This window comes from Macaca nemestrina, chromosome 15, assembly GCF_043159975.1.
Source record: "Macaca nemestrina isolate mMacNem1 chromosome 15, mMacNem.hap1, whole genome shotgun sequence".
NCBI lineage: Eukaryota > Metazoa > Chordata > Mammalia > Primates > Cercopithecidae > Macaca > Macaca nemestrina.
The window spans coordinates 56,634,938-56,661,619 of NC_092139.1; the positions used below are offsets into that span (position 1 = coordinate 56,634,938).

The 26,682-nt window shown below is 44.9% G+C and overlaps 1 long non-coding RNA gene across 1 annotated transcript; it reads right to left on the reverse strand.

The window, feature by feature from the left end:
- Positions 1–243: 243 nt before the first annotated feature.
- Positions 244–24,813, reverse strand: LOC105486772 (uncharacterized). The gene is made up of 4 exons (XR_011613628.1): positions 22,811–24,813; positions 15,820–15,924; positions 15,392–15,505; positions 244–2,676 (listed from the first exon to the last, which is right to left on the reverse strand). It is a non-coding gene; the product is annotated as an uncharacterized lncRNA (long non-coding RNA).
- Positions 24,814–26,682: the final 1,869 nt, after the last annotated feature.

A 26,682-nucleotide genomic window follows, 5' to 3' on the forward strand; every position in this document is an offset into this window, starting at 1 on the left:
TCGGCTCACTGCAAGCTCCGCCTCCCGGGTTCCCGCCATTCTCCTGCCTCAGCCTCCTGAGTAGCTGGGACTACAGGCGCCCGCCACCGCGCCCAGCTAATTTTTTGTATTTTTAGTAGAGACGGGGTTTCACTGTGGTCTCGATCTCCTGACCTTGTGATCCGCCCGCCTCGGCCTCCCAAAGTGCTGGGATTACAGGCTTGAGCCACCGCGCCCGGCCTCACCTGATTTTTGATTCTTGTGATGGTGCTCTTTCGTGTGCAGATAGTTGTTAAAATCTGATATTCCAGCAGAGGGGACGAATGGTGTAGGCTTCTATTCTACCACCTTGCTCCACCCGTCTCAAGTTTAAATATGAGACTAGATGAGTGTTCCTCCCCAAATGTTGTTGTGACCATAGTTTCTAAACAAAATTGGGAGTATGTGGTTTAACAATGAGACAACAGATTTGAAATCTATGAGAGTCTCAAAAAGTTCCAAACTTAGGAGAAACTTCTCCATACTCCTGTGGGATTGGTTACTCCACACTCACTCCAGATAGGGTTGCTATGATGCAAGCAAGTCATGGTAAGATATCTGGAGGTAAAATAAATTCATCCTTCATGCTGCATGTAAACAGAAAAAGAGGAGACACAGTGAGCAAAAGGAAAGACATAGGATATGTGTCCAGTTAAAGAGTAATCTAAGTCCCCAAGTTCAAAACCAGGGAATTCTGGCTGAGTGGTAACATGATTATGTCACAAATTTTAACAAAACCTATAACCCATTAGGCCTCAATTACCATAAATAATTTAGTCCAGCAGTCTGTAGGAATAAACACCAAGACACATATTTTACTGCCTTTTTCACTTGACACTTTAAATAGCACTAAGGGAAACATGAGATCAATTGTAAAGAAAAGTGGCCCAGGTTGAATAGCCAAATACTCATGTGACTCATTTTAGGAAAACCTGATACTTGAATATGCTTCCATCTAGAAAAACTAATAGTTTAGGAGTAATTTTTAATACAGCCTATCTTCTTAAAAACAATTCAATAGAGGGTTTATTTAAAAGATGAGCCATGAAAATGAACTGAAACAAAGGAAACATTGGTTCCATGAAATCTCTAATTTTCAAATTTCATTTGTATAAACTAGGATGCCTTCACTGCAAGCAAAAGGGACTTTTCTCACAGGCACAAACAGTAAGACAACGTTTTCCATCTGTCAAGAGGACATTTAGGGTGCCGTGGGGGCTCTGGGCTGAGTGATTCAGCCACTGGCGATGCTGGCAGGAACAGTCCTCCCTCCCTCTGCTTGGCCATCCTCGGTGGCTGCATCTGCTCCTCTTGTAGTTGTGAGATGGTTTCAGGAGTTCTGGGTCTCAAACCCAGACATTTGACATCCAGGGAACAGGACAGAAACAGACCATCCCTTTACAAGATTCCGTAAGAATGAGGGAAGCTTTTCCAGAGGGCTCCACAGCCATCTGTTTTTGACATGTTGGTCAGCAGTGGGTCAGCTCCCACCCCCGCCCATTGCCAGGACTTCAAGACTACAAGATCGGCACAGCCTGGACTAGCCACAGGAAGGGGTGGAGTTGTGAGTTGTGGCCTCTGGGTCACCTAGGAAATGAGTGGATACCTGAACAAAACCAAAGTTTGACCAGGAATCTATTCTAGTTACGTTGTTCTAGCTTAACATTTTCTGAAAACACATGAATTCAGTTCTGGCTTGAATTGATTGGCTAAGAATTTAAAACACTTTTAAATTCAGATGAGAGTGTCAAGGTCAGATGAATTTAGGGCCTAGCAATTAGAGCAATTTTTTCCAGATGTTACGTCAGTTTTAGTCTGCTGTTTCAAATGTGTGGTAATTTAATTGTAGACATGCTGAACACACAACTTTTGAGCGTCAATGTATCACGAAAATAAGGATTACTTATGTTTGCTTTGGAACATATTCTGACAGAAAAATATAGATATACTCCAATGGTAGTACTGAGAGGTGTTTTGGAAGTCAAATTTCTGTTGCTTCTTATAAAGTATTAAAACGTCATTTTAAATATGCCATTCTTTAATCTATATCTGATATTAAAATTTCCATAAAGACATGATAATTAAATTTTATAGGTAACTGAAGAATACAATTAATACAATTCGAAACACGTAAAAATTTAGTTTGATTGATATCAAATATGGAAAAAAGAAAAGTTGAACTGCTTGTGTCTAAACATATTTTGGGAATAATCCTCATAAAAAATTCAACCTTCTCAAAAGAGCTTATTTTAACCTAATTTGGTGAATATAGGTTTATATGATAATGTTACGTTGTTTATCTTGAGGTATTTTGGGATGTGACCAGTTTTAGTCAACTCTCAAATAAAAATTAGTCCAAATAGCATTTCTGGCAGTTTCCGAAATTGTTAAGCTGATTTGTCCTGCTGTGGCTTGTCATGATGACCATGACAACTGAGGCAGGTCAAATGGCTTCTTTATATTCCATTTTAGTTATGAAAGATGTTATTTGGCCAGATGTTTCTAGAACCCAAACTTAGACCTGAAGAACACTTCCACCATCCTCCGTTGTTGCTCCCCTCATTCCATCTTTCCTTCTTTTTTTTTGTCCATTTCTCTGGCAAAGGGACTTCTGCTGCTGATCCTGCAATATTCTGAAAGGCTGATTTGCTGCTATGCCTGTGGAAAAACAACAATTTTATGTGAATTCTCATCTGTAACCCATGGGTGATATTCAAATTGTTCCTATCTGAGAAACTCTAAGGAGCTGGCCTTTCTCTAACAAGTCCTTTGGTGCAGTGGGAAGGGATGCTGAGGTTTTGCAGCCTCATGCTGCTGTGTGGGTTGACTCCAGTGGGCCTCTGCTGTGGTGCCCAGGACAACCGTGTCAGCATCACCTGGGAACACACTAGAAATGAAAGTCCTGGGGCTGCCCAAGAGCCATCTGGGCCTGGCCCACCCATCTATCTGCTAAGGAGTCTTCAAGGGGATCCTGATGCCTTCTCAAATTTGAGAACCAATGGTTTCGATTTTTTTTTATTATTTCTCCCCTCAAAGAGCTAAAATTAGATAATTGTGAAAAACGGGTCTATATTGATGGGGTGTGTGTGTGTGGGTGTGTGTGTGTGTGTGTGAGAGAGAGAGAGAGAGAGAGAGACAGAAAGAAGGGTGGGGGTTTAAGGTTTACAGGGAAAATTGTGAATTCCCCCCTGCTATAACCAACAATATCCTCAGTGTTTATAACCTAGCACTGCAGATTCCCGGCCTTGCAGTGTGATGGCAGTACTAGAAGCCTGGACCCAGGAGGGGTACACATTCTGCTACTCATGAATAAGTCACTGCAGAAGCTCCCTGGACTGAAGCTCAGTCCCAAGCCAGCACTGAATGGACTGAATGGCCTCTGCCTGGAAGTTTTCAGCAATGTGCACTATGATTTAGGATAACAGAGTTTTGTTCATTTAACCAATAACAAGCGTGTGCCTGTTCTATGAGATGCATCATGCAAGATATCAGGACCTTTACAATTATAAACAATCTTTGACTCAAGGGGTGGATACATGTGGTGTGGGGGCCAGCCGAATGGTGCACTCACTATAGCAGAGTGGTCCTCCCTGAGATCACTGAACTGAGAAAAAGAGTTTCCCCGAGACCAGGAGGGTCTGATCCCATGCTCATTCTGCAGTGAGAAGTTTCCTTGGATATAAAGAATGGATTCGAGTATGGGAGGAGATACAGAAGAAGGTCATTTGCTTTTTATAACATAGGTAATCCCTGTAAACCAGCACCCCTCCAGAGAGTCATGGGACCTAATGACTTTCTATGCTCAAGAATTCAAGGGGTGTCTCTCCACCTTTATAAGCTGATGTGGGTTTATGCAAAAATAATAGTTTTAAATTAAATCCTCTAATAGTTTTCCTCCATAAAATTCCATTGACTATAGGAAAATTAAAAAAAAAAAACTCATAAGCATAGGCCTGAAACCTTCTAGAAAGTGTGTGGAGCTCAGATGTGAGGGGCAATGTGATATTACGCAAAACTCCTGAAAGTTTCTGTTTTTTCTGAATGCCTTTGGGGTGTTCTTCTAAAGAGCAGCTGAGTGTGAACAAGTTCTGTCTGGCTACAGAGTTGCCCTGCGATCCAGGGCAAGTGGACAGAGGCTCTGACTACTCAGAGACGGGACTGAGAAGCGCATGCAATGTTTTCATGGGGCCATTTTGATTTGGTTATTCTCAGATCTTGATATCTTGATACCTTGAAACACAATTAAACGTTACGGTTCTTTAAATTATCAAATATTAAGTACAGAAGATGACCTTCAGCCCATTCCCAAGAAACCATAGGAAGACCCCCTATGAAATCTACAGATGTGGAGCCAGTGGGAAGGTAGATTAAGCACTATATGTGTGGAAGTTTCCCCCAGACTCTAACTATATCCTCCTGAAGGAGTTTCCACGACTGTTAGAAAACCAATAAAAAGAGCATTAAAACACTGTCATTTTATAATAAATCATTATAAATCATGCCTTCTCAAAGCAGCTGATACCCAAAATGTTGTTGTTATTTTTTCCCCCTCTTGCACCATTGTAGAACATTGTAGCTTAGGAGAGACGGTGGCTCCATGGAGTGATTCCCAGAGAAAGAGGCTGGTCACGAGAAGAGCAATTGCCCAAGTGTGGGTGAGTGGCCTTGTCCCTGAACCGTACCAGGTCAGAGTTACCTCTGGGAGGACTGCAACAATTTTTTGGCCCTTTAGGGCTAGCTGAGTTGAAAACGACCCTGTTGGCCCAGCCTGGTGGTAATCCATCAAGCTCTGAACACACACCTGCTGAAAGAGATGTGAACTAAGTGGCATGCATCATGTTGAGGTCAATGAACCCCAATAGTCAAGAGAGACTGAGCAGGAGAGAGAGCAAGTGTGAGTGCAGACACAAGACAGGTGAAGTGACGCCCCAGCCCCTTAACTCCACAAAGGCAAAGGGACTGCCTGGCTGGCCCAGGACAGACAGAGATGTAGGCAAAAGTGTTAAACACCTAAAGAGACTTAGATTTACGTGACTGGATTCAAAGCTTAGGTCTGTATAGACCTCAGACTGGAGCAGCCACTGATGTGTTCATCTAAGAAATGGCCATTTCCACTTGCCCCATTCCTTTCCCAAGCAAGATCTATGGGCAGGAGAGAGTGCCTGGAAAGACATTTTAAAGCATGGCACAGATGTTAAGCTTGATCTTCAGAACAACTGGATCTATTTTTGCCTGACTAATTGTCACCAGAAGTGTTTCCTAAGATGTCCTCAATAACAAGGAAAAAGGCCTCAAGGGCATCTGGTGAGTTTTCAAATGGAACCTCCTGCTGCCTGGCAAGTTTTCCTGCTAATGCCAATCCATGATCTTCCTGTGGTGGAAAGACAAAAGCTAAACAATGATTCAGCTCAACAGCCGCTCAGACATTTACTTGGTGTGGACTGTCTGCCAGGCAGTATCTGGTTGCTAATATTCATGAGGCAGTTTTGGCCTGTCCCCATCCCGAGCCTGTTTACCTCTTCTGTAAAATGGAGATAAAACAACTTACACCCTGTCACAGTCCATTTGGCCTGCTATCACAATTTACCACCTTCTGAGCAGCTTGTAAACAACAGAAATGTGTTGCTCACAGTTCTGGATGCTGGGACGTCCAAGATCAAGGTGCCAGCAGATTTGGTATCAGATGAGAACCTGCTTCTTCACTGACAGGGTCCTCTCCCTGTCCCCTCACATGGCAGAAAGGGAAAACAGCTTTCATGGTTTCTGTGAGAAGGTTACAAATCCCCTTCATGAACACTCCACCCTCGAGACCTCATCTCCCTAGGGCCCCGCCCCCTAATACTATCACCTTGAGGGCCAGTGCTTCAACATATCAGTTCTGGGGGATGCAAACGTTTAGCTCATAGAACACCCTTTGCCTATTGTGAGAATCAAATGCAAATGGTCCTTGAAGATCTCAGCAAACCGTCAAAGGCATGCTCATGGAAGGAATTGCTGGTCTTTTCCACAAAGGCAAGCTGAGTTCCAGAACTGTCCACAAAGCTGTGCAGGACATTGTGAGTATTTAACATTTCCTTTCCTTTGCCTCAGATCCAAGATGACCACAAATTGTTCCAACAAGGCATGTAAAAGCACTACTTAAGATGGGACCAGCCAGGCCAGCCTCTCCTCTGTTCCATCCACAGACCAGACCCAAGCAATTTTATCTTAAGTGCTGCCTAGTAATACATCAAAATCAAAGGCAGATTTACAAACACTCTGAAGACACCAGTCAGGCACCCCATAAAGATACTGTGAAATGGAGACTGTGTCTCTTTGATAGGTTCCAAGTCTCTATGCTGCCCTCAAATGTTTTCTCCCCACACATTTTTTCAATAAACCATTGATAGGAAACTGGACATTCTTTGAAGTGAGAGGTGTCCTTAGAGTGGCTCTTGACAAGTCCTACTTCTGAGAACCCACGCAGGGTGTCTAAAGCCAGCATCCGCTCCGGTCAGCACCATGTCCTGGCATTCGGGCATTTAGCTTCCCCAGCTGATTGCATTGATCAGGTTTGCTTTAGGCTGGCTCCACAACAGGCAAACACTTGTAGGAGGCAGAAGGTGGGAGCTGATGGGGTTGGTTCCCTGCCCACATCCCCAAGGCCCTCACCATTCTAGTCCCCATAATCGAGGACATGCACCTCCCCAAAAGAGCTGCCTCCCTGCCCATGGAGACAGGCTAGAAATGCCATGGAGCCAACACTCCCAGGAACTGCCCGTGGACAATGACAGACAGGACTTAGTGGTGAGTAGTCATGCCGGCCTCCTCAGTCCAGGAGCAGGCACAGCTAACCCTGCAGCATGTTGCATACTGTTTCCTAGAGTCCTCCCATGGGATTCAGCCCCAGTCGCCTGCAGCGGAAACCTGCTCCCCAGCATCCCAGGCACCTGCAGTAGAGCCTGCTCACCTGCACCCCGTATTGGCTTGACCCCTTCCGTGTCTCACTTCCCCACTTCCCTGATGATGCATCCTGGGCCCGCCTTTGGAAAAAGCACTTCCTTCAAATCCTTGTTTCAAGACGGCTTCTAAAGTTCTCTTAACAAGACGGAAACAAAGTTTTGGGGATAAGAAGTAACTTCTGAAGCTGTTTTCTCTCCTACAATTAGTGATACAAAGTTATCTTGTTTTAGGGGCCTTCTGCCCCTTAAATCACCATTGGTGACCTGGACCCAGAAGCCTCCATAAGAATCCTCTTGTGGTGACCACTCTTAGCTCCATCTGAAAACTGACTGAGAAGGTTCATTGAGGCTCACTGTTAATCCCAGAGCATGGCCTCTGGGCACATGGAGGGCGGAATGAAAGCATGATGGCTCGCACTGCAGTCTCTGTACTAAGGGGGAGTTTAAGGGCAAATTGAGAGAATGAGAAGGGCCAATGGAGTTGCTTTGCTCGTCAGAGGTGTGTCATCCTGTGCCACCTCTAATAAGGCTGTCATCATCACTGGCACAAAGAGATCTGGGCCCAGGACCAGGGACCAAGGCCACCTTGCTCATCACGGGGTTCCCAGTGCTACACAGAGAAGATGCTTAAAGCAGTCTGTGTTAAGCACTGCGGAGAAAGCAAGGCCACAGCTGCAGCAGGACTGATTTGGCTGCTCAAGATAAAACGAACCATTTTCAGATTCAGTTTTGTTAATTTACATGCAGAAAGAAGGAGTAAACAGCCAAAGGTACCAGAACCCAGGTCTTCATCCCACACACCAAACAGGACAACCTCAAAAGGGGTCAATGACTGCTATAGGCATTGCCGGGCCAATCCCATGCTGAGCTGAGCAGAAGAATCTGCACCTGGAGTGAGTGAGGCAGGAAGCCTCAAATCACATCAGAACTCAGGAGGCGATGAGAAACCATCTCTTGACAGCCTCTCAGGGGGATAAGGCAAGACATATTCGAGGTCCTCAAAGGACTTCCAAAACCTTGGTGTTCTGGTAGATCACAAAGCGTTCTGCCAAGACTCCGAGTCAGTCTGCTTAATGTCTTTGCCTGTGTGGTCTATGTAGATACATACGAGGTCACCAGGATGCCACAGTAGAGTTATTGTCTTACAGTTTAGCGAATTAGTAAATAAATTATGAGCAGAAATCAGAGCATTCCAAATGTCATTCTTCTCCACTGTCATATTTGAGCACCTACTTATGCCAACTGTTATATTAAACTTTGTTATATTAAACTTATGCCAACTGTTATATTATATTTGTATTGTGTCTGTATTATCTAGGGTTCTTCAGAAAAACAGAATCAACAAAGAGATTTATTATAAAAAATTATATAATAAGATTCACTATAAGAATAAATGTCTACTGTAATCACGGAGGCTGAGAAGTGCCATGATCTCCCTCTGCAAGCTGGAGACCTGGAGAAGCTGGTAGGAAAGCTGATGGTGTGTCTTAAAGACATAAGAGCTGGAAAAACGATGGTGCAGAATCTGGTCCAGGCCTGAAAGCCTGAAAACCAGGAACTCTGAGGACAGGAGAGGGCTGATGTTCCGGTTCAAGCAGTCAGGCAGAGCTAAAGCAAACTTCCTTCACCTTTTTGTTCTATTCAGACTCTCAACAGATTGGATGGTGCCCACTCACATTGGAAAGGACCATCCTCTTGACAGAGAATGATACATTTGGTCTGATAGTCCTTCAAGCCCAATCAATCAATCAATCAATCAATCAACACAGAAACCACTAAAAGTGTTGTCAGATGTTGCTTAGTCTGTCTATATAAGAGTAAAATCTGATAGCAGTTAGCTCCACCTCGAGGAGGACAACTGACCCCAGCAGGTCATCCCCTGGAACTCTGGAACTAGGTGATTTTGTGCAGCAGGATGTCACATGCAGATTTGGTTGCCAGTGGGAGTGCTGTCATCCTCCCTCCATGTAATAAACAGAGAAGTGAGTCTGTGACGCATAAAAAAGGAAACAGAAACAGAGAGGGAGGCCCAAGAGATGGAGATATTGTTGCTTGGGCTCCCACAACTTTTCATCTGCTAGTTTCTGTCCTTTTCCGAGATTTAATAACGTTCCCATCACAGAGATTCACTGCCCTGAGCCACCCCAGAAACTGTGGGGTAAGTTCCTTTCTATGTGTGGGGAGATGCTGTTTCAACTCAAGTTGTTTCTGTTTCATGCAGGCAAATTATTGTTTTAGGATACATGCCAATTTCATTCACTGAGGAACTAGTTCCATTAACAGGCTTCTTGCAAATATCTAGACTCATTGATTATTTGGCATACGCAACGTCCACAGCAGCCACACCTGCCACCTCCATTTTGACTCAAGAGATGCTTAAGTGGTGGCGGCTCAAATTGCCACCCTTCAGAAAATTCTGTGTTGCCCAGGTCCTTGGGGATTCATATTCAATATGAAAAGGAAGAGGGATGCCTATCTCCATGTAGAGGGAGAGAGAACCCATTCCTCAAGGTCATTAGATTCTATTTGAAGATCTTGCCAGAAACTTGGTTTATATAAACATGAGTCTTGTGATCAAAGTCAAGTTTTCCTGTTAAACTTACTAAATGTCACATCACAATAATAACAGGCACTGTTTAGCTCCAAACTGAGACGCTTTGAGAAATTATTTCAATGGCTCTTTTGAATGCTTTTATTTCCCCAATAGGCCAATAAACCCCAAACCCTCTGTTATTTCCTTTCCACCCACTCTGTGTTTACGACTTTTATTTTCTGGCTATTGAATGCTCCACATGCAATCCTAAACTTAGACATAATTGCACGATTTCCCTGATATTAAGATTTATGACAAAGGATTACAGATGTCTTTAGTAAATGGTTACCATGAAAATACTGACATGAAGTACATCACTTTTCTTGCACACCTGGGGTGTTTACTGTGGAATGAGTGTTGTATGAGTTATCATTCCTAAATCTTTCATTGCAATGGAGAGTCAACTGTTAGTCATTTGCCCCTTTAATTTTCATCTGTTTTCCCAGTTTGCCGTGGCTTGACATCTCCTATTCTTCCCAGGAGAGCTCCAAATTTTTTAAATGCCTTGAACATTTTGTTCCTGAACATAAGAATTAACGGGAATTCCAGTTTTCAAATTTGTAACAGGAGTAAGCCACGTCACCTGGGGTAGCACCATCTTCGTTTTCTCCACATGCCCCAACCTTTCCTGTCCACACTCAGCCCATTGCCTTCACCATGGTTTCTGTTGGCATCTCTGCCATTATTCCACCCTGAACTTCCAAAGTCCTTGGGCATCTGCCTCTCTGACTGGTCACTCACATAATATTATCAAGGAAAGTGAAAAACACCTAGGTAAAGGGTAATAAGTAAATTAATGCAGTAAGTTTTGCTCACTCAGCATGGTGCATTTTAGGCACTCGATAAAGGCAGGTTAAATCTGTGATTAAAAGTCAAAAATTCGTATGAACTTGAGTGTCTGTAAAATTTATTATCCCATATTTGCTAGCTGTCTCATCTTCTGTAAGAGTTTTTTTTTTAGGTATTCTGGATATGTGTTCTTAAAATAATGTGGTAGTGGTGCAAAGATAGGGAAGAACAATGAGAAAGATTAGGGGGTCTAGAAGCAGCCCACCTGATTTAAGGCACAGAAACCACTGAAAGGCAGTGGGGAAATTGTGGTCTTTTCAATAAAGTGCTATGTCCACTGGGCCTCCATGTGGGATAAAATGAACTTGGACCCTACTCCTTATGCAAAAATTATTAGCAGATAAATAGTGAGTGAAAATGTGAAAAGTAATATAGTAAACTTTTTAGAAGAAAACAGAATATTGTTATGACAGTATTCAAAAGGCAGCAACCTCAAAACAGCAACAACAACAACAACAGCAAAACAAAACCAGATGGAATATCCCTATCCAAAATGCTTGGGGCCAGAAGTATCTCAGACTTCGAATTTGGGGAGTGTGGGTGGGATATTAGAATATTTGCATTATATACTGTACTTATGGTTAAGCATCCCTAACCCAAAATTTTAAAATCCGAAATGCTCCAATGAGCATTTCCTTTGAGCATCATGTAAATGCTCAAAAAGTTGCAGATTTTGTAGCATTTCTGATTTGTGGTTTTTATAATTAGGTATACCCAATTAGTATTGAGAAAACACATTATCTGAAAACTTAGAATGCCTTTTTAAAATATATCATTAAGATAGTGAAAACACAATACGTAGACTTAGATAAGAAATTTGCAATACATATATCATGCATGATTTCAAAGCTAGCTCAAAACTTCTTTGGAATAAAAGGGAGTAAAACAAAGAATAACTGGCATTAACTGGGCACTTACTGTGTATTCAGCAGTGTGCAAAGTGCTTCATCCACCGTTATCTAATTTAATCCTCATGAAAATCCTCAATGGCAGTTGTTGCTAAATCCATATTTCACAAGATGAGGAGTCAGTGGTGATGGTGCAGGGAGTTGTGCTTAGACAGGTTAAGTAACTTACCCAAGCCCACAAAGATAACAAATGGCAGCCAGGAGTTAAACTATATCCCACAGCTCCTGTATAATTTCAGAGACTGAGCTCTTAACCAGTGCATCCAGCCAACAATCTTTTCTTCCATCTTTCCATCTGTGTATCTTTCCTGCCATTCATCCTTCTATCCATCTATTCATTATTCCTTTCTTCCTTTTTTCCTTTCATTCATCCATTGTGATGCAAGGACTTAAATTTACATCCACTATTATATACTGCCTTGACACCTGGTGGAACTGGGAGGACCTCACATGGCCTAATTCCAAGTTTCCCTCCCTACTCTGTTGCCATAATAAGGCCCCCTAACCAAATAACACTACTGCTCAAGGGGTCCAGGGGCAGTTCCTGCTTATCCCTGAGTAACAGGTTTCAGTTCTCTGCCAGCCCACAGAAATATTTAAATAAGCCAATCACATCCTCCTGCAGGAACCAGAGGATACTCTACTCTATCTCTCTTTTTTCTTTTCTTTTTTTTTTTTTTTTTTTTTTTTTTGATACAGAGTCTCACTCTGTTGCCCAGGCTGACCTCTCTAGGCTAAAGCAATCCTCCCATCTCAGCTTCCTGAGTAGCTGAGACTATAGGTGTACACGACCACACCCAGCTTTTTTTTTTTTTTTTTTTTTTTTTTTTTTTTGGTATTTTGTAGAGATAGGGTTTTGCCATGTTGCCCAGACTGGGCTGGTCTCTAACTCCTGGGTTCAAGTGATCTGCCCTCCTCAGCCTCCCATTGTGCTGGAATTACAGGTGTGAGCCACTGTGTCCGGTCATTCTACCCTCCTGACACTACAAAGTCTACCTCCCACAGCCTCTGATTAATCATTTTGTTCCCAAGTGCAACCCCCTGTGTGGCCTTGCACAGTGTGATAATGCCTACAGTTTTACTTACACTTTTAAACTGATGTTTTGTTTAAATGTACCATGAAAATATCACCTTTACACATGCAGATTTAAGGTCTCTGACATGCTCAACAATGCCAAGATGACAGGACGGCAGGGAAGGTACGCAACATTCTGGCAAGGCAGCAGTGAAGGCTTAAGAAAGGTGAGCTGGGCAGGCGTGGTGGCTCACACCAGTAATCCCAGCATTTTGGGAGTCCAAGGAAGGAGAATCATCTGGAGCCCAGGGATGTGAGACCCGCCTGGGCAACAGAGGAAAACCTGGTCTCTACATAATATAAAAATAAATTAACCAGACATGCTGACACACTTGTGGTCCCAGCTACTCAGGAGGCTCAGGTGGGAGGATTTCTTGAGCTTGGAAAGTCAAGGTTGCAGTGACGCGTGACCACGCCATTCGCTCCAGCCTGGGTGACAGAGCCAGACCCTATCTCAAAAAATTGTTAAAAAGATAAAAGTCAGCTGGATTTCCACCAATAAGAAGAAGATGCTCAGAAAAGTGATGAATGTCCTTCTATGGGAAGGACTGTGCAGGGGGCTAACACACACGGAGTGACTCCCCACCAGCCACAGAACAGGTCCCCATTAGAAGCCCCAAGAAAGGGCGGTTCTGAACCTGAGACACCCTCAGAGCCTTGGCACCTAGAATCCCTCCTGGCCCAGCCGAGTCCATGGGCAGGAAGATTTCCGTGGCGGGGCGAGGAACCTGACTCCAGTCTCGGGTTGGTGCCCCAGCCACCGCCCCTCCTCTCCTCCTCTCCTGCATCACAGGAGGGTTATGCACTTCCAGTTCCTCAGCTGTCTTCCTCCCCGACCTTGAACACTGGGAAAGGTGGCTTCCAGCTTACTATTTCCCCAAGTATAAATTTAAATTCATATTTTGTCTTTTCTACTCCAAGAAATAGAAAACTTAGAGATGAAACTTGAGAGAGAAAATATTTTACAACACTCAAAAACTGTGAGCCTAAAAATGCTGCAGTAAACCACATTTGAGGAGGTCAAGTTTCGCAAGCCCTCTCGTTCAACTGGCAACCTCGCAATTGTCATTCCATCGCATGGGTTCAATAGTCATGCAGTCCCAGGGCTTGTCAGCCTGGGATATATACCCAAGGACCACGCCTGCGACCAGGCACCATGCTGTTTATAAATTCTCCAGGTGATTCTGATGCCAACACAGGGTGAGAACGCTGAGCTGTGCTGAGCTTCCCTAATTAAAGGTGAAGCTAGGAAGGCCCAGACATCCCAACAAAGGGTGAGCCTGTGGCCCGCAGTCATTTAGGATGGAACTTGCTTTGACTTATTCGGATCCGTGTTTTCACTCCTGCACAGCATGCCATAGCTCTGTCACAGGTGAGTCAGAAAGAAGGCCAGGAACGTTCATCTGCATCTTCTTAGGAGAATGGCTGAACTACCAGTTGCCTAGAAAGGCCCATACATTTCCAGGGTAAATTTATACCAGATATAAAGTTTTTGGCAACAAAGTCACAGGAACAGTAAGCGTCATATAAAAGGAATTCAATTCTATCCCACACCACAAGGATGGCACCGGGACAGAAAATAACTTTTTTTTTTTTTTTTACTTCTCCCCAGTCAACCAAAAATTGAGTTGGCCTACAACTAAGACACACACAGAGATGTGAGTTACACACAGTAATTTTAGGAAAGACAATATAATAAAATAAAAATGAGGAATCAGAAACAGAGAAAATGTTTTTAAGGATAAAAAGAAAAAATATATAGACAGAGATACTGAATCATGAAGTGTTACTTGTAGATGCTTAGAACTAAAGAAAATAATACCTAAATATGTATTAAAGGGGATTTGATTAAATATATTATGAGATGTCTATATTATGCAGTCATGAAAAATGAGGTGGCTTATGTAATGACATAAAATCATCTCCAAGGCAAATGAAGACAATGCACGTTCAGGCCATAGCCTGCACCCTGCTGCCACCCTTGGGAGAAGAGACCCCCAGCAGAAGCGGACGCCTCCAGGAAGGGAGCCAGGCTGGGCAGAGATGGGAACGAGCTGACATTCGTGATATATCCCTTGTGTATGTGTGCGTGTGTATATATATACACACATATATGTATACGTACATGTGTATATACACAGATGTGTGTGTATATACATAGGCATATATGTACACATATACACATATGTATGTATATGTGTACATATATATAATCTCCAATTTCTTGAATAAAAATAACACTAGGACTATCGTTTAAAAGAGGTCTATATAATTTTTAGAGAAGTAGAAATTCAAGACTAAAAAGAGAAAAAACTCAAGTAACCTAGAGACCTTAAGGCCATGAATAAATCATTTAAAAATTTCCTTCCCGGCCTATGAAGAAAAGGATGGGAAAGGAATAGCTGAACTCAGGAAAAGCCACCTGAAATGAACACTCGGGGATAACGTTCCCAGCCCTGTGTCTGGGCCATTCAGAAACTGCACAATTTGTGAGTGGCAGCATTCTTCTCTGCACCCCCAGACACTGGAACGCTTTCTCCTTCACACCAGGAATGTGGGTCTTCAAGGTGCCGTCTCTGGGCACTGCCCAGTTCCAGTGGGCACACTGTCTTAGAGCAAAGTCCACACCCACACAGCCTGGCCGGGATTTCCACCTCCTCCAGTGTCTGCCATAATAGACTCCTTCCTCTTTGGTCACGGGCCTACATGGTGGTGACGACAAACAGTACCTTGATGTAAGAGCTATTTCCTGGAGACAAAGTATGTTCTAACGCTGAACATACTTGTTAGGCAGAATGGCACTCTGAATGATTCTAAACTATAGACTCTTCCAGCAGGAACCCTTGAATCATGCCATCTAAACAAATTCCCACATCTCCCCCTCGAGTCTGTTCTGCTGGTCCTCTGTCATGATCACTCTGGGAACACTGATTTCTATATTTTCCCCTGGACTTTCTCCCTTTACTCTCCCTGTTTAAGCAGATAGACAAGCTGCACGCTTCCTTACCTTGGAGGAGGTTGTGGCAGAGGGAAAGAAGAACTTGTCTGCAACAAACTTCACTTGCCCGATTCCGATTGTGTTTTCCCAAAGCCCGCTCATATTGGAGATTGCATCTGGTGGCTGGAAGAGGATGGGAGGAGCTGTCAGGACAGTGCCCTGGGTGGTTGGGAAAGTGATGGGCAGTGTGAGTCCTGGGGTAGAAGCCCGGCTACACGCTCAGCTGTGCAGCACCCAGAGGGGTGGCAAGGCCTGTGGTTTGCCCAGGGAGCTCAAGGCTAACAGAGATCACACGCCCTTCTCCATGAGACCCTAAAGGGAGGCACCTCTCCTAATGTCAAAGATGGCAGTTCGCAGGAATTTAGTTGCGGGGAGGGGGTTGTGGGTCAGAATGACGTTGATTTAAGGATGCACAGATAAATTTGTTTCTTGCATACCTGAGTATGTGGGCTGTAAGTCCTGGCCAGCCACTCAAAACTTCTCAACAACTGTTTCAGAACAAATCTGACATCCTCTTGTATACTTATTCTCACGAAGCAGAACTAGAGAAAAAAGAGAGATTTTGGAAGTGGGTCCTCTTTAGCCTCTCCGCATGTTTCCCAGTGGGAAGAGGTAAATGAGGCAGAGGCATACTCTTTTCTAAGCCCTCACGCCTGCTGTTTTCCAGGGCTTGTCCACTCCCACTATAACTTTCTGTTTTGATCTGTTTTTTTATTTCTATTTTTAAATAGAAGAGGCTTGGCCAGGTGTAATCCCAGTATTTTGGGAGGCTAAGGCCAGTGAATCGCTTGAGGCCAGGAGTTCAAGACCAGCCTGGTCAACATGGTGAAACCCCAACTGTATAAAAAATACAAAAATTAATCGGGCATAGTGGCACATGCCTGTAATCCCAGCTACTCAGGAGGCTGAGGCAGGAGAATCCCTTGAACCCGCGAGGCAGAGGTTGTTGTGAACTGAGATCACGCCATTGCACTCCAGCCTGGCCAATAGAGCCAGACCCTGTCTCAAAAAATAACATAAAACAAAATAAATAAATAGGAGACACTTCAGGCAGAGCCCAGAAAGGTCAAATGAGAGCTTCTGAGCACCCAAAGGGCAGGGTCCCAGCCTCACCCTCTGGGTCCCCAAGTTTGACCCAGGCTCAGAGGAGAGCGGGCTCCAGTATGGTGGATTTGGAGGACAGAGGAGGTTGTGCTTTTTGGCTTCCTGCCTATGTGTTTTATCTGTGAGACTACATCGACCCTCCTGGAAGAAACAGCAAGTCTTCCAGACAAATCCAACTGTCCTAGAGAGCGGAGGACACACTGGGGGCCTGTGCAGTGCCCTTTATGAAGGGGAACCCCAGAGTTCCTGGTGAGAAACAGCTGTAGGTAACAGACACCGTCTGCACCCCCGCCCCCTGGGGCTCATCATAGGGGTGGGTGAGGTCCCAGAGAATGACTTGCTGGGACTGGAAAGGTCCCACTCACAGCCCTGGACTGTTCGTTCTCAAGAAGCCTGCCATTACATGGGATAAACTGCTCAAAGATGACAGCTGGAGATACGACTGAGGCTCCTCACTGCCCTTCTGTCTACAGAAATGACGTGACAAAAAGCAGGCTGGCTGAGAAAAGACGAGATTAGACACTAACTGCATTTCCCACTAAAAAATACAGAAATTTTGCCATGAAACCCACAAACAACTTTGCAGAAGTGGATGCTGTAGGCGGGATTCTGGTGGGAGCTGGGTTGTGGGAGGGAGGTTGGAACTTCATGCATCTATCTGCCCGGTTAATGGGATTAACTGTCATCATTTTTAACTTTCCCTTCAAGGGAAATTTGACTGGAAAACCGTTCCCCCGCTCTGTAACCCAGCCTCTGCAAAACAAATGGGACAGGCTGGCTACTAAGAATACAGGGCACACACCACTGTCAATGCCCCTCCTTGGGCACCACTCTGCCCCATCCAACCCTCTTCTAAAGAGGCTCCTGATGGAAAAACAAACACCACCACCTGCGGGCTAAATACCAACTAAAAATTTGTTTCTTTAGCCTGCAACCTTTTTAAAAAGAGTAATTGCATGTAATTTCTCATCAAATGTCAATTTTGGTAAAATTACTAGATGTAGCAGAATAGGCCCCATAATACTACATGCCCACGATCAGAAAGGGCTGAAGTGAAGCTCTGCTTTTAGACAGGGAATAGCACCCCACCTGGCCATGGTCCCCACACTCCCTATTGCCCCAGTACCTTGGTCCACTTTGTTAACTTATATTATTCCCTGACCCCTATAGGCATTTGGGGCTGTGACCTCTGGGGTCCTGGAAGCAGAAAACCTTTCAAGACCCAGCTCTGTCATGGTGTGGCAGGATGACTCTCCAGCAAGCATTTAACCATCAACTGTAGGCTTCCCAGCTCTAACAACAGCCATGATATCTCCTGCTGATACCTCGCAAGGCAGTAGTGACACTAACTAGGATGGGCTTGAAATGATTTTTGAAGATTACAAACAAGTTTATTCTTGAAGTAGGGGAGCAAGCACCTTTTGCCACCTTCGATTAAGTGTCCCTGTGGATGTGGCCTTAGGGCACTTTCTTCTGATGAAAATGCTGTCCTATTCCTCCAGGTCTACACACAGGGTGGCCTGGGACACACCCCGGTCAGTCACCTCCGTCACAGGCCTTTATGCCTATGGTCTCTGCTCAGAGAATTCAAGGTGCTCATTTGAAGTCTGTTGAGTATGAAATGGATAACTTCCTTTGCTATTTGAGTTCACAAACTATGACCCTTTTATGTGAAACTCTGAAGACCAGCAGACACCTGGATTCTGAGAAAGCTTTCCAATTATTTTTTTCTCAAAGGACAATTCTGAAACTTACTTTGAAAGGATCTAGATTTCCAAAGACAGGGCAACGATGTTCTGAGAGTAACTGAGGCTGGCGAACATCTCCACTGGAGGCAGCTAACTGCCTCTCACACTCACATTAGCTACACCAAGCTCTGTCTAACCCTCCATTTCGTCATCGCGAATCACTACCTTACAAAATAAATGTACAACAGCCCTCCCCTCAAGCCCTCTCCAACTCCCATCCAGGTCCAGGCCAAAAGTCAGCAGAAGCTGAGAGTGAAATGACAGCTGATTATGGCAGCTGGGCTGACACTGTCAGTGAAGCTACTAGGTCCCACTAGTTAGTGGCATGGCTTTCGTTGCTGATAAGAAGGTACGCTATAGCTGATGCCTAGACCACTCCCATTTGGACTTAACAGTGCTGCTCTTGAAGTGGTATAACGTATAATTAATAGAAAATTCTAGACTGCAAGGTTTAAATGTGCCCTATATAAACGTGTATACAAACTGTATATAAACAAAATCTGAATTTCTTTCTTTTTTTTTTTTTTTTTTTTTGAGACGGAGTCTCACGCTGTTGCCCAGGCTGGAGTGCAGTGGCGCGATCTCGGCTCACTGCAAGCTCCGCCTCCTGGGTTCACGCCATTCTCCTGCCTCAGCCTCCTGAGTAGCTAGGACTACAGGCACCCGCCACCGCGCCCGGCTAATTTTTTGTATTTTTAGTAGAGACGGGGTTTCACTGTGGTCTCGATCTCCTGACCTTGTGATCCGCCCGCCTCGGCCTCCCAAAGTGCTGGGATTACAGGCTTGAGCCACCGCGCCCGGCCCAAAATCTGAATTTCACAAATGTATCGTTTTGTTTAAAATTCCAAAACGAGTTAGTAAAACAGGATTCATTTGGCCCTAATTTTACATATCTAGGATCATTAGCTTCTTCCTAGGAATGATTTTAGAGAAGGAGGGAGGAATTAAGAACTTTGAAAGCAAGTAGCTGCTCCCTCGTTGAACACATATTTGACAATCCAGTTTATGTTCATCCCTGGGGACACAGCAGTGCACAAGTACAGGAAGTTTCTGCTGTTCCAGAGAAAGAGACAAAAAAAGGTCAGTAGATACATAATTGCACAGCTAATAATATAGTGCTGAGTCATCCTAATAAAATGATCAAATGTTGGCTCCAGCCTAGTCTGAAAGGTAGGAAACATGGTCAGACAAAGAAAAGGACTGATGGCTTGTCAAATCAGTAGAAATTGGCAGGTAAAAATTAAGAATTGGGAGTAACAACCAGATGTGAGTTAAAGAAAGCACAAGCCAGCCGCAGTGGCTCACATCTGTAATCCTAGCACTTTAAGAGGCCAAGGCAGGCATATCACCTGAGATCAGGAATTTGAGACCAGCCTGGCCAACATGACGAAATCCCATCTCTACTAAAAAATATTCAGGTGGTAACATTTCAGCTTTTAGAAGAGACTAGGGGCCGGGTGTGGTGGCTCACACCTGTAATTCCAGCACTTTGGGAGCCCGAGGTGGGTCTATCATCTGAGGTCAGGAGTTCGAAACCAGCTTGACCAACATGGTGAAACCCTGTCTCTACTAGAAATACAAAACTTATCCAGGCGTGGTGGCAGGCATCTGTAATCTCAGCAACTTGGGAGGCTGAGGCAGGAGAATTGCTTGAACCCAGGAGGCAGAGGTTGCAGTGAGCTATTGCACTCCAGCCTGAGCGGCAGAGTGAAACTCCATCTCAAAAAAAAGAAAAGAAAGCACCAGGTATAGGAAACAGTGTGTGCAAAGGTCCTGGAGTAGGAATTGTGCTGGATTGTTTAGCAGAAACTGCAGTTTATCAGTGAGCCTGAGACAGGGCTAACAAGGGTTCAGTAGGCAAAAGATAAGGGTAAAGAACTAAGCAAGGTCTCACAGCTGAAGGTGAAGAGTCAAAATGATGTTCCCTCAGCCTTGGAGAACCCTGAAGCTCTGAGCTACAGAGTGGCATCTCTACTCTCTTATTTTTACTTACTTTTTTTTTTTTTTGAGACAGAATTTCACTCTTGTTGTCCAGGCTGGAGTGCAATGGCAAGATCTCGGCTCACTTACAGCCTCCACCTCCCAAGTTCAAGCGATTCTCCTGCTCAGCCTCCGGAAGAGCTGGGATTACAGGCACCTGCCACCACGCCCAGCTAATTTTTGTATTTTTAATAGAGACAGAGTTTCACCATGTTGGCCAAGCTGGTTTCAAACTCCTGACCTCAGGTGATCCACCCGCCTCAGCCTCCCAAAGTGCTGGGATTGCAGGCCTAAGCCACTGCGCCTGACCCCTAGTCTCTTCTAAAAGCTGAAATGTTACTACCTGAATATTTTGATTTCAATCTTTATTTCTAATTCTTCTAAAGGTATAGCAAAAATATTTTTTAAATATGCTTGCCTTGCATCCATTGCTAACCCCAGTTTCCAGCTCTCTTGCCAGGGCCTGGAAAACAGTGGAGAAATAGAAAGGGAGCGAATGTTCACTTCACTGCACTGTGGCCCCACTAGGCACGTGGAGCAGCATTCACTCTCAGGGCGGGGAAGACCGTGAGCATGGCAGGTGCTCCTAAAGCTGCAGAGCCTGGGGGTGGCAGGGAGGCACAGCCACCCAGGGGAGGCCATCTGGGCTGCTCTCAGAACACAGAGAAGGTCCACAGCCTGCCATGGTGATACAAGGCAGGCAAGGCCCCAAATTGGGGCTTAGCCTTAGAAGGCTCTTGGCTTCATGCAGGAATGAATTAAAGGGCCAGCCTGTGGTGTTAAACAGTAGATTCTCTTGAAGCAGACGTGCACAGCAGCATCAGAGGCTCTGCTCCTCATGGAGTGGGCTACCCTCAGGCAGTGTGCCCAGAGCAGCAGCTCAGAGGCAGGTCTATACTCACATTCATACCCGCTTTTAATTATATGCAAATTAAAGAGCAGAGTATGCAGACATTTCAGAAAAAGGATGGTAAAGGGATGGTAAGTTTTGGATCATCCGGTCACTGCCATGGAAAAGGGCGGTAAACTCTGGATGTTGCCATGGCAATGGTAAACTGACATGGCACATCTGGTAGATGTATCTTAGGGAAAGCTGCTTCCGCTCCATCCCTGTCTTAACTCAATGTGGTCTGGCATCTGAGACCTATCTCCGGAATCGAGTCTCGCCTCCTGTGTCACTGAGGCACACTATATTATCCAGGGTCTCAAAGATGTGATGTGTGGCTAGTTCCCTCCCCTTTATCTGACAGGGCCCATTCTAAAAGTGGCCTCTTCAGAACCTGCTCCTGGGCTACCTTTCCCCAGGCCTCAGGTGTGTGGCCCTCAAGCTGAGGTTGCCCATGGCAGGCTCCTGCCCGATCCTGGGCGGATCTTGGTGCCCAAGCAAAGCAGTTCCTGCAAATGGAGGCCTAAAGGCCCCTCCTCCCATCAATCTGTGTGTGGAGCTTCTAAGTTCCTGCGGAGACTCAGCTAAAGCTCAGCCAGGGGCTCGCTACAAAATTCCCAGGGACCTGAGACATCTCAGAAAGTGTTAAATTTGACAGACACAGAGGGGGTGATATGATACGCCAGGCTCATACTAGAATGAATGTTCATATTAAATCCTCATAACAAGTGTATAAGCACAGCTTCTAAAATATCTACCTTCTAGACTAAAACAAACAACAGCAACAATACAATCATAGGCACAAATATACACCCTGTCTGGGCCAGGGTCACAGAGCTGGTAAAGACACCTGGGATTTGAATGAGCATCTCTTTCCAAAGTCTGTATTCTTTCTCTCTACCATGCTGCCACAAAACCCACAAGCTTTTAGATGAATTGCAACCCCCCTCCACCTACCCCCACCAAGACCCCACTATTCAGTGAGGCAGCAGGCTTCAAGTGCAGCTCAATATGGCCCCATTGCTGAAAGGGAGCTCTGTCAAAAATAGTTCAGGAGGAATTCAGTTTCACAAAGACAGGCTTCTTCATAATCAATGATGTCTGAATAACATTTTTAGCTAAAAGAACGCTATTCTGCTGTAGTTGCTTTCTGATAAAACTGAGTACGTCTTCCATTCCACGTTGCTTTGACATCTACCTATTTGTTGAGTGCCTGACATAATTCTAATAACTTTACTCCAGACATTGTATTTTTAAAGTTCTCCAATTTTCATTTTTAATCATTTCTCTCTCTCCACTCAGAATTTCCATCTTTTTGTTTATTATTATTATTATTATTATTATTATTACTATTGAGATGGAGTCTCACTCAGTTGCCCAGACTGGAGTGCAGTGGCATGATCTCGGCTCACTGCAACCCCTGCCTCCTGAGTTCAAGTGATTCTCCTGACTCAGCCTCCCGAGTAGCTGGGACTACAAGTGCGTGCCACCATGCCCAGCCAATTTTTGTATTTTTAGTAGGGACGGGATTTCACCATGTTAGCCAGGATGGTCTCGATCTCATGACCTCTTGATTCACCCGTCTCGGCCTCCCAAAGTGCTGGGATTACAGGCATGAGCCACCACACCCAGCCCATCTTTTTGTTTATTATAAGCGTGTCTTCCTTTATTCATTGAGCATACAGCCAATAGTCACCTTAAAATCCTCACCTGCTGATTCCAATGTCTGGGTCCTCTCTCTTCTGTTGTTGTATTCCTGGTGCTTCATGTACTGAGTAATTCCGTATTGTCTTCTGGCATTTTGGTCAGAATGCTGTGGAGTGAATTATCCTCTAAGAAGAATGCTAATGGTTGGTAATTTGCTTGCTTGTTTGTTTTAACTGGAAAATAATTTAGCTGGGCTCAAACTGGAAACCCTGTTTTTCAGGGAAGAGAGCAAATGCAGTCGGCTCCCTGATCCTCAGCTAGGTGCCTGGCGCCTGCTTTGCACCTGCGTGGCTCAGGGGTCGGTCAGGGAAGCAAGCAGAGTTTATGCATCCCCTCTCTGGACTCCTCTTCTCAGTATTATCACTCCCTAGCAGCTACGGCACTCTTAACTTTGATCTCTGGTTCTTCAGGTCAGTAAAGAGGCAAATTATTGATCAGGGTGTTAGCTTCCCAGAGTGGCACAGACCGGGGCCTGCCCTTGGCTGAAAGCCTGAAAAAATTCGGCAGCTCACAGCAGGCCATTCCAAGTGTTCTCTCTTCCAGTACCGAAAAGCTCCTTTCGAGACCTTTCTGCGGGCCCCTGCTGACCACTTAAACGTCCCCCTCATTTCAGTCTCATTGCTGCCCTGCAGGGAGGGGGATGCCTTAAAGATCATACCCATTTTACTGAAGGGGAAACATAGCTCAGAGAAGAGAAGTTATGGCTGTAAGATCAAGATAACAGCTGGCAAATGTCAGCCAGGAATCAGACCTGGGTTAGCTGGACTCACTTGCCCACATTCTCATTCTTTCGGCTGTGAAACCATCCTTAGCTGCTATCATAGTTGCCTTTGTTCAGGAGTGGTTTTGAATAAGTCATCAACAGAAGCTGTGCTCTGGACTGCAAAGTTAAGAGAGGTGCTGAGACATGGGTTGGGGGCAGGTGCTCAGAAGGCTCTGAAGGGAACACAACCCCCTCTCCACCCTTCTCTCAGAAGGGAACACGGCTGCAGCTCCCCTCTTTTAGTTCTAACTGGAGAGCAAGGCAGAGACCCTTCACAGAGGCTGAGATGACTGGGAGGGTTGCCCAGGCCACCTGTGACCTTTCTAGACTTGCAGAAAGCAGGAACAGAGAACATTCTTCAGAGCGCTTGGAAGAAGAATGCAAACCTCCTTAACTGATCAGTACTAGAGACTCCTGCACTGCCCTGGCCAGAACGAGCCTCTTCCAGCACCAGAGGGGAAACAAGTAGTACCTGCCACAAACCCAGAGCCAGGGAGCGGGCCAGGGAGTGGCCTTGGAAAAATCACTTCACCTCTTAGGACCTCTATTGTGTCATCCACAAAATGTGGATCATAATGGTCCCCACCTTACAGGGGAAGGGAGAAGTTGGAAGATCAAATCAGTTAATACGTGTAACACTCTCAGAACACTGCCTGAAATGTAAGATGCACTAAATACATACTAGCTTCTACTATTATTAGTACTTAATACTATCACTGCTGCTATTAATATGCCTGCTACTGCTATTACTACTACTGCTGTTGCTATTATTGCTACTACTATTACTACTCCTGCTGTTTCTATTATAATTATCACTGTTGCTACTGCTGCTGTTGCTATAATTATCACTACTACTATTACTATTGCTGGTATTACTATTACTACCAGTACTACAATTATTATTCATGAGGAGAAGCTAAGTGGCTGCAAATGCTTTCTTAAGCTCTGCATGAATTCAAAATAGACACAGACTCAAAAAGCACAGTGGTACAGTTGTCAGATATAGCAAATACAAACACAGAATGCCCAGTGAAATTTGAATTTTATATCAGAAGTGTTTTTTTAGTTTATGCAATAAACTAAAAATAAGTAAGCTCCAAACTATTGACTCACACAATATTTGGGGCTTATTTATCCTAGAACATGATTTATTGTTTATCTGAAATTTAAATTCAACCAAGTATCCTATAGTTTGACAACCCTTCTTGGGAAGTGGGTGGTGACTTGTTCCTTGAACACCTTTGGCCTTGCGTTCTCGACACACACACACACACACACACACACACACACACACACACACACAAACACTCATGCTGGCAGGAGGCTTCGCTCTGGACTCATCTTTATAAGGGCAGCGTTCTGGGTTGGGTTTCTGGAATCAGAACCCGGGCAGCATTCTTGTTCATTGGAGAGTAAGGGAAGAGGGTGGGGAAGGGGAGCAGAGCTGAGCCAGGATGAGCCCCACCGCATGACGACAGCATGAATGACCTCCAGAGTGAGTCTCTCTGGGAGACAAGAGAAAAGGACCTGCTGTGGATTCATGTCAGTCATTGCAGGGAGCTGGGGAGTCTCTCTGGGAAGGTGGCTCTCCTTGGTCTGAAGGGTCATGATACCTGCAAGTTGGCTCCCCCATCTACCCTAGTAACATCCAAAGGCACCCCCAGAGCCGTGGGGAGCTCTGGAGCCAAGCACCACGCCATGAGTGCCACTCAGTGGCTGTCAGTGCAAATGCCCAGCAAGACCTTCTGGGACAGGATGCAGCAGCTGCAGTCTGGAGCCTGCTTTCTCCTGTGAACAGAGGCAGCCTGCGCGGAGGAAACAGCCCTGTGCTGCAGAGCCTTGTTGCCTAAGTGCCACCAGCGACAGTCGGTGCCAGGGGCTGGCTGTAGACAGTCGTTCCATGCAGGGATTTGGCTGAGGCAATGCTGACTCGGGTAAAAGAGCTTTATGCTGTTCAAGGGTTCTTGACAAATTGCCTGTATCTTTTTAAAACTCCTGCAATTCATAAGCACAGGTTATTTTGGCAAAACTTAGTGTCTTGGTTGTCAGATTCAAGAGAAAAAGCACAAAATTAAGCTTTATTGAAATATGCAGAAAGACACATTGCCCAAGGCCTGAACATGGGCAGCCAAGAGATGCCTGTGACAGATGAGAAAATACCTGCCATTTCATGTTGGATTTCTGAGGGAGGCTTATTTCAATAAATTACATTTTTTTTAAAAGAGGATTGTTATATCTTGCAGTAAAAAACACTAGACTTTGCTTGCAGTAAAACACTACTCTAAAGCTTCTCCCTCCCACCCACACCATGGCAGTCACATAATCAGATGCTCAGAGACAGGTTCCCGCAGTCCCACAGCCCACATCTACTCAATCCACAGCCCTCACGGCACGCTCCTACCCAGGAGCACCTGGAGAATGTCCTGATGCCGTATGGGGCTGAGGGAAGTACCTGCGGAAACAGCGCATTTCCCCAGAAGGCTGCAGAGTCTCTGCTACTCCGTGGAATCCTAGAACCCCAGTTCTGCGAAAGGGAATGAGGCCTAAAAACAACCCACAGGAGTCAGTTACACATGCAGGGATTTATTTAATTAAACAGTTATTTATTGAACAGATGGGCTGTTGTCAGAGGCATTCGAACCAGACCAACTCCATCTTGAATAGGGGCTGGGTAAAATAAGACTGAGGCCTACTGAGCTGTTTTCCCAGGAGGTTAAGGCATTTGTAGCCATGGGGTGAGACAGGAGGATGACACATGAAACAGGTCACAAAGCCCTCGTTGATAAAACAGCATGCGGTAAAGAAGCCAGCCAAATCCCACCAAAACCAAGATGGTGATGAAAATGACCTTTGATTGTCTTCACTGCTCATTATATGCTAATTATACTGCGTTCGCATGCTAAAAGACATTCCCACCAGTGCCATGACAGTTTACAGATGCCACGGCAATGTCTGAAAGTTACCCCATACGGTCTAAAAAAGGAAGGAACCCTTAGTTCTGGGAATTGCCCAACCCTTTCCCAGGAAACTCATGAATAATCCACCCCTTGTTTAGCATATAGTTGAGAAATAACCATAAAAACAGCCAACCAGAAGCCCTCAGGGCTGTTCT